Source organism: Octopus sinensis, linkage group LG3 (assembly GCF_006345805.1).
Source record: "Octopus sinensis linkage group LG3, ASM634580v1, whole genome shotgun sequence".
NCBI lineage: Eukaryota > Metazoa > Mollusca > Cephalopoda > Octopoda > Octopodidae > Octopus > Octopus sinensis.
In genome coordinates, this window is record NC_042999.1 from 57,471,753 (window position 1) to 57,480,592 (window position 8,840).

The window sequence follows — 8,840 nt, forward strand, 5'->3', positions numbered from 1 at the left end:
AACTTTCCGGACAACCCAATACATAGCTTCCCTTGTCACATGGAATTCACAAATATGTTTAACAGAAAAATAGATATGATGTTGCCCACACTCCATGAAAATTCTAAAGAATGACATTTCAAAATACACATTTTTCAGATAGTCCTGGTAGTTCGTATTTCTTTGAAATCATCGTCAGCTTAAGTCCTCATTCAAAAATTATTTCAATTTTGTTAAATATATTTCACTACTTTTGATTAATATATCTTTCCCTTTTGTAACAGGTGACAAAAGTTAATCCACATTAAAATTATTATAATTAACAATAAAATTTATATTTATCTCTTAACCTACTCAGAGATAAAACATGTTTAAAGCGACAATATTTGTATGTATTGATTAAATTTTAGTCAATCAAAATTAGAACTTGTATGCAATGAGGAGATGGAAACATTAATTCAAGAACTGGACTTTGGCATGCAGATGGCAAATCTAGGTATGTCTCAGTCTTTTTAAGCCTCATCAGCATAGCCTCCTCCAGTGTTTACCAAATCTAGCAATAGAAAATCACAATAAAGATAATAATAATAATAATAATAATAATAATAATAATAATAATAATAATAATAATAATAATAATAATTGTGTACAGTGCTCAGGTGCACTACAACTCATCTAAAGTGTATATATAATCAGGTGTAGTTTCGGCGGATTTCGGAAAGCATGAGGGCCTTAAAGGATGCAGTGTCATGGCAGTCAACAACTGACGCAGGCAGTTTATTCCATGCTTCAGCAACTCTGAGCGTGAAAAAATGTTTCCGAAAGTCATGGGAGCTGTGTTGTTTTCTGACTTTGTAGGCATGTCCACGTGTGTTAGACACATGGAGATCAAAAAGGTGTTCAGTGTTGTTGTTGGTGAGGTGGTTGATAACTTTGTGGGTGTTTACCAAGTCCGTCGCCAGACGCCGGAGCTTCAGTGAATCCATGCCCAGGGAAACAAGGTGCTCAGAATATGGTAGGTGTCTGATGGAGGGTATGCGTTTGATTGCACGTCTCTGGACAGATTCCAGGAGGTCAATGTTCTGAGCAAGATAGGGGTTCCAAACTGATGATGTGAATTCCAAGTGTGGTCGTACCATAGCTGTATACAGTTTTAAATAGATGGCTGGAGAGCGGCTAACAAAAGTCTTGCTGAGTGATGCCAAGACACCCTCGGCCTTCTTGACAATTTTAGAGATATGCTTTGTCCAACGCAAATCACTGCTGACAGTGATGCCTAGGTCACGCTCGCAAGAGGATTTCTTGATATCAGTGTTGTGGAGGGAGTATGTGGACGCAGGGTTTTTTCTCCCAAAATGCATGGTGGTACACTTGTCCACAGCCAGTTTCAGTTGCCAGTCTGTGATCCATTGCTGCATTGTGTCTAGGTCTGATTGCAGGAAAGAGTTGTAGACATCAGGATCTGTCCTCTTGATTTCAAGGTACAGCTTGATGTCGTCTGCATATTTCAATACTGTGGCATTCTTTAAATTGGCATCTATGTCATTAATGTATGCCACAAACAAGAGGGGACCAAGGACAGATCCCTGTGGTACACCTGATGACATCTCATATGGTGTAGAATGCTGTCCTAGAACTGTGACTACCTCCTTTCGGCTGAGAATGAAGGATTTCAACCAGTTAAAAAGGTCATCCCTCACACCCATTGCAGAGAGTTTCACCATAAGCCTTTTGTGTGGCACAGAGTTGAAAGCCTTAGCAAAGTCAAGGTAGACAACATCCACCCATGAGCCACTGTCAGTGATCTGAGTAATGTCCTCAAGGAACTCGACAAGCTGATCACTGCAGCTGGAGTTAGGGACAAATCCATATTGTGAGGGTCGGATGAGACTGTGAGAGCTCCAGAAGTTCCAGAGTGTTTCTCTGACACACGATTCCATCAGTTTTGCAATACAGCTAGTGAGACTGACTAGGCGATAGTTGACAGGTGATGTGCGGTCGCCCTTTTTGAACAGAGGAATGACACTGGCAGTTTTCCACTGCTCCGGAGTAGCACCATTGTTGAGACAGTACTGGAAGAAAATAGAAAGCTGGTGTAAAAGGAAGTACCTGCCACGTTTGAGAAGCAGGTATGTAACTCCATCAAGACCAGGGGCGGCATAGTTGCGCTTAAAGTCTATGAGTTAACATAGCATCTTAGCATCTTTACCTAGAATGATGCCATCCATACAAAATATTTAAACGAGTACTGTATACTTAGTACAGTAAGCAAAATAATTTCAACTAAAATTACATTTGCAATGAGAGTGACTCATGTAAAAGTAAATCTGGTTGCAGCAAAGGGGCAACAACTCAGAAATGTTAATTAATTAATGGGTTAATTAACACCTGAAGTGGGAAAGTGAAAACAGTAGTAATACTACTCTGAAATGCAATTTTTGAAAGATTAAATTATTAACAATGAGACACATACAATAGCTACATCATCATCATCGTCGTTTAACGTCCGTTCTCCATGCTAGCATGGGTTGGACGGTTCGACCGGGGTTCTGGAAAGCCAGAAGGCTGCACCAGGCTCCAGTCTAATTTGGCAATGTTTCTACAGCTGGATGCCCTTCCTAACGCCAACCACTCCGTGAGTGTAGTGGGTGCTTTTTACGTGCCACCTGCACAGGTGCCAGGCGGGGCTGGCAACGGCCACAGTCAGATTGGTGTATTTTATGTGCCACCGGCACGGAAGCCAGTCGAGGCGGTGCTGGCATCGGCCACGAGTCGGATAGTGCTTTTTACGTACCACCAGACCAGGGATCCTGGCTGGTTCAATTCGATTTCGATTTCGCTTGCCCCAACATGTCTTCACAAGCAAAGGGGGTTGGCAAGGGTGCCTGTCGTACGGTCGCATTGGAGTATTTTACGTGCCACGGCCACGAGTCGGATAGTGCTTTTTACGTACCACCAGACCAGGGATCCTGGCTGGTTCAATTCGATTTCGATTTCGCTTGCCCCAACATGTCTTCACAAGCAAAGGGGGTTGGCATGGGTGCCTGTCGTACGGTCGCATTGGAGTATTTTACGTGCCACGGCCCCGAGTCAGATAGTGCTTTTTACGTACCACCAGGCCAGGGATCCTGGCTGGTTCAATTCGGTTTCAATTTCGATTTCGCTTGCCCCAACATGTCTTCGCAAGCATGGGGGGTTGGGATGGGTGTCTGTCGTCGGATGAGGTTCTATATCGACTTCGCTTGCCTCAACCGGTCTTTGTGTCCAAGGAGGAAAGGCATTCATAAGTGGGCTGGCTCACTTGTCCTGCCTGGTCTTCTCACGTACAGAATATTTCCAAAGGTCTCGGTCTCTGGTCATTTCCTCAGTGAGGCCTAAAGTTCGAAGGTCGTGCTTCACCACCTCGTCCCAGGTTTTCCTGGGTCTACCTCTTCCACGGGTTCCCTCAACTGCTAGGGATTGGCACTTTCTCACACACCTATCTTCATCCATTCTCGCCACATGACCATACCAGCGCAATCGTCTCTCTTGCACACCACAACTGATGCTTCTTAGGTACACAACATTTCTCTCAAGGTGCTAACGCTCTGTCGAGTATGTACACTGACATTACACATCCATCGGAGCATACTGGCTTCATTCCTCACGAGCTTACGCATGTCCTCAGCAGTCACAGCCCATGTTTCGCTGCCATGTAGCATGGCTGTTCGTACACACGCATCATACAGTCTGCCTTTTACTCTGAGCGAGAGGCCTTTAGTCACCAGCAGAGGTAAGAGCTCCCTAAATTTGCCCAGGCTATTCTTATTCTAGCAGTTACACTTTCAGCGCACCCACCCCCACTACTGACTTGGTCACCTAGATAACGGAAGCTATCAACTACTTCTAGTTTTTCCCCCTGGAAAGTGACGGAAGTTGTTTTCTGCAGATTTTCGGAGGTTAATGCTCCCGAGCATCTGCCACATACAAAACTATCTTCCCAGTTAGCCTACCTTTGACATTGCTGCACCTCTTATGTGTCCATAGCTTACACTGGGTACATCTTATAGAGTTTCTACCTACACCTTTTCTACAGATCGAGCAGGGCCATCTTCCTGAAGATATTTGTGGATTGTCTACCTTTCTACTTATTAGTACTTTGGTTTTAGCTAGGTTGACTCTAAGGCCCCTTGATTCTAAACCTCCTTCCACACCTGGAACTTCTCCTCCAGTTCTGATAGTGACTCAGCAATAAGAGCAAGGTCGTCAGCGTAGAGGAGCTCCCAGGGACAGCCTGTCTTGAATTCCTCCGTAATTGCCTGGAGTACTATGATAAATAGGAGGGGGCTGAGTACTGAACCCTGGTGGACCCCAACCTCTACTTTGAATTCTTCTGTGTACATGTTGCCAACCCTAACCTTACTTACGGCATCTCTGTACATGGCTTGCACAGTCCTCACCAGCCATTCATCTATCCCTAGTTTCCTCATTGACCACCAGATAAGGGATCGGGGGACCCTATCAAAAGCTTTCTCCATGTCAACGAAAGCCAGGTACAGGGGCTTATCTTTGGCTAGGTATTTCTCCTGCAGCTGCCTTACCAGGAATATAGCATCAGTGGTACTTTTTCCTGGCACGAACCCAAACTGCATCTCATCTAAACTAACTCTCTCTCTAATTAGTTGGGCTATGACCCTCTCCGTAACCTTCATTACTTGATCCAACAGCTTGATACCTCTGTAATTATTTGTATCTAGGGCATCACCTTTACCTTTGTAGCAGTTGACTAGTATGCTGCTGCACCAGTCATTGGGTATGACTCCTTCGTGTATCACCTGGTTGACTATACGGGTGACTAGGTTATAGCCGACACTGCCAGATATTTTGAGCATCTCTGCAGTAATTCCTGATGGGCCTGGGGCTTTCCCTGTCTTCATGCTTCTAATTGCCTTAGCTACCACGGAACTATCAACTCGGATAGCTGGTCCCTCTGTAGGGTCAACATTCGGCAGACTCTCTTTATCCCATTCATTTTCCTCATTCAGTAACCTTTCATAGTGGCGTCTCCAAGCTTCTCTCTTTGCATCCTCATTTAGCGCAAGTGAACCATCCTCCATGTGAACACATTCTCTCTACCACATCACGATTCTCTCTCACACACTGTCTTGCAACACGAAATACCTCAAGTCTTTCATCCTCACGGCGCAGGACATTGGCAAATTTTCTCTTATCTGCTTCCCCTCTGGCTAGATAGACCTGTCTCCTAGCTCCCTTCTGGCAGTCTGATACCCTTCCCTGCTACCACCGTTCCCAGGCCTTCCAAGCTGTTTCTTTTGTCTAATAGCCCTGTCAACAATATTGTTCCACCACCACATTATTTTGGGTCTTAAGGGGACTTTGCACCAGCCACAGATCTGGTCAGCGGCTTTCAGCAGGTTGTCCCTCAGAAACGTCCAGTTGTCTTCTACCCCATGTGTAGCTATACCCTCTTCCACTTCGTCAAAGGCTTCAAGTAACATATCTCTAAATCTCTGTCCATTCGCAGGGGCTTTAAGCTTCCAGACCCTTCTTCTCCATGTTGGTCGTCTTCTAGTCGCCCTCTTAGTCCTGATCCTAAAGTCACTAACTACCAGTCTATGTTGTGGGGTGCATTCTTCGCCTGGGAAGGTTTTGGCATTTTTAAGCAGCCATCTTTCCCTTTTTCTGGCAAGGATGTAGTCGATTTGGCTAGTATGCCGGCCCGATCGGTAGGTGACCAGGTGGCTTGTTGGTTTCCTGAAGTTAGTGTTGCAGACCATAAGACTATTCGCATCGCAGAACTCCAGCAGCTGGTTCCCTCCTCGTTGCGGGAACCATAACCGTAGCCTCCATGTACGCCATGGAAGCCCCCAGCATGTCGTCCAACATGCCCATTGAAATCACCAGCCACAAAGAGAAGTCCCTGTCGTTCGTCGATGAGGTGGTCTGCGTAGGTAGGGTGTCATAGAAACTGTCTTTCTGTCCATCGGGTAGCCCTGGCTGAGGGGCATAGGCCGATATAATGGTTGCTAATCTATTATGAAGCACTATTCTAATCTTAAGTATTCTGTCACTTACTCTGATTACCTCAATTACTCTATCTATCCATTTCTCAGCGATAATTATACCCACGCCACCAACCCCGTCAGTGTTCCCTGCCCAGAAAATCTTGTACCTGTGTCCCTTGCCTGTGAGGACCCTAGCAGATCCTCCTCTCCACCTTATCTCTTGCATACAACATACATCAACACGTCTCCGTTCAAGCATCTCGACTATCTCGCCAGACCTACCTTTCAATGTGCCAACGTTGAGGGTGCCTACCCTGAGGGTGTGGGAGGTGGGGCCTCTGAGACCCTGGGATGAGGGGCCGCAGTGTTCTGTACCTGAAAAGAAAGCTTGCATTTGCCAGATATCATACTGAGACTCTAGACTACAACCTGCATAAATTTCAAAGTTTTTGCGCTATATGATCACAATAAACCCTACATAGGGGTGCGGGGGGGGTCAAGAAGATAGAAAACAGAAACTTCCGGTTCTGGTAGAGGGGTGGGAGGGCGGGGTCACCCCCAAGGAACAGGGGTGGGAGGGCGGGGTCACCCAAGGAACAAGGGGTGGGAGGGCGGGGTCACCCCCAAGGAACAGGTTTTAAGTAATACGTAGGGAATTTTCTGCGACAGAAATTACTGAACATCTAGAAACTTCGGGGTTCTTCGATTAAAACATAATATAAATAGGAGAGGGGAGAATATTGTAGTGAATTCTGGGGATGGAATAACAACGGGATGACACTGAAATTAAAGGAGGAATTTAAAATGCATGACAGACAGGAAGCCATGCATACAAGATGGCGAAACAAATAATAGAGAAACGGGATTTAGGGTTACGAATCAACGCTTAAAAATGAATATGAATGACAGGTTGTAAGTTAAATTCGCTTAGCTGGTCATTTTTCGAGTCAGTGTTTTGTCAGCAAGATGTAGAATCGAGAAGAGGGACGAGATAAATCGAACACTGCTTTATAAAGAGTTAGGGATTGGGGGGGGGGATTATCAGGTGGAAGCATGAGGAAAGAGAGAGGGGGGAAGGAAGAGAGAGAGAGAGCTAAGGGACAACAGGTTTAATTCGTAAGGAATTTTCTGCAACAGAAATTACTGAACATCTAGAAACTTCGGGGTTCGAGAAGAATGTAATATAAATAAGAGAGAGAGAAATATTTCGTAGGAATGTAGGGTATCTTTGGGGAAAGGAATAACGACGAAGGAACAACAGTTTTAAGTTAATACGTAGGGAATTTTCTGCGACAGAAATTACTGAACATCTAGAAACTTCGGGGTTCGATTAAAACATAATATAAATAGGAGAGAGGGAGAATATTGTAGTGAATTCTGGGGATGGAATAACAACAGGTTTTAAGTTAATACGTAGGGAATTTTCTGCAACAGAAATTACTGAACATCTAGGAACTTCGGGGTTCGAGGAGAACGTAATATAAATAAGAGAGAAGAAAATATTTCGTAGGGATTTAGGGTATCTTTGGGAAAGGAATAACGACGGAGGAAACAACGGTTTTAAGTTAATACGTAGGGAATTTTCTGCAACAGAAATTACTGAACATCTAGGAACTTCAGGGTTCGAGAAGAATGTAATATAAATAAGAGAGAGAGAAATATTTCGTAGGGAATTTAGGGTATCTTTGAACAACAGGTTTTAAGTTAATACGTAGGGAATTTTCTGCAACAGAAATTACTGAACATCTAGAACTTCGGGGTTCGAGAAGAATGTAATATAAATAAGAGAGAGAGAAATATTTCGTAGGGATTTAGGGTATCTTTGAACAACAGGTTTTAAGTTAATACGTAGGGAATTTTCTGCAACAGAAATTACTGAACATCTAGAACACTTCGGGTTTTCGAGAAGAATGTAATATAAATAAGAGAGAGAGAAATATTTCGTAGGGAATTTAGGTATATCTTTGAACAACAGGTTTTAAGTTAATACGTAGGGAATTTTCTGCGACAGAATTACTGAACATCTAGAAACTTCGGGGTTCGATTAAAACATAATATAAATGTTACAATGGTCATGAGATAATCAATTAAATGAAAATAAAGTTTTGTAGCAGTTTCCAGTCAATGTGGATATGAAATAGTTAAAAAGGAAGTACATTTGTGAAGAATATAATTGGGTTACCAGACAAAATGGACAATATAATAATAACATGTAAATTAAAAATAATCAATCTCTTGTTATATTTTAACACAAAAATATAATATTTTTTTATTTGCAAATTTAATTCTTTTAACAACTTTAATTGATATTCACAAATTTTGAATTATCTTAAATGAAGTAAATTAAGTCTTTGATAAAAATGAAATAAAACTTTTAATAAATGCATATGGAAAAATGAGTGAATTCTGCATTTTGTCTGTGAAGTTTGTTGCATATGTAAGCAGAATTAAAAAGAATTCTTCTAATTTAATTTAATTATAGAAAACTGTGCTAGTTGAACACTGTTTTTAGATTCAAAGTCATTTCCAATAAAAACTTGAATTAATAAAACAAAATTAATACTGATGAAAGCAGTTCAGCAGAAATAGAATACAAAGGTTCTACCATTATTTTAACTTTTTTTTTTATATTCATTTACAATAGATCTCAAAAAATGATTCAAATCTTGTGATATTGGTTTCAAATTTCATCAAAAGCTTTTGTTAAAGTAGTTACAAAATGAAGTACATCTTTCTAATTTCCATTTGAACCTACTCAAAATCAAATTTAGCAAATTTTAGAAGACATGGAATGAAAAATACATCATTTAACAAGAGAATCTGCAAGTTTAAAGAATGGTAGTGTTAGCCCCTGGA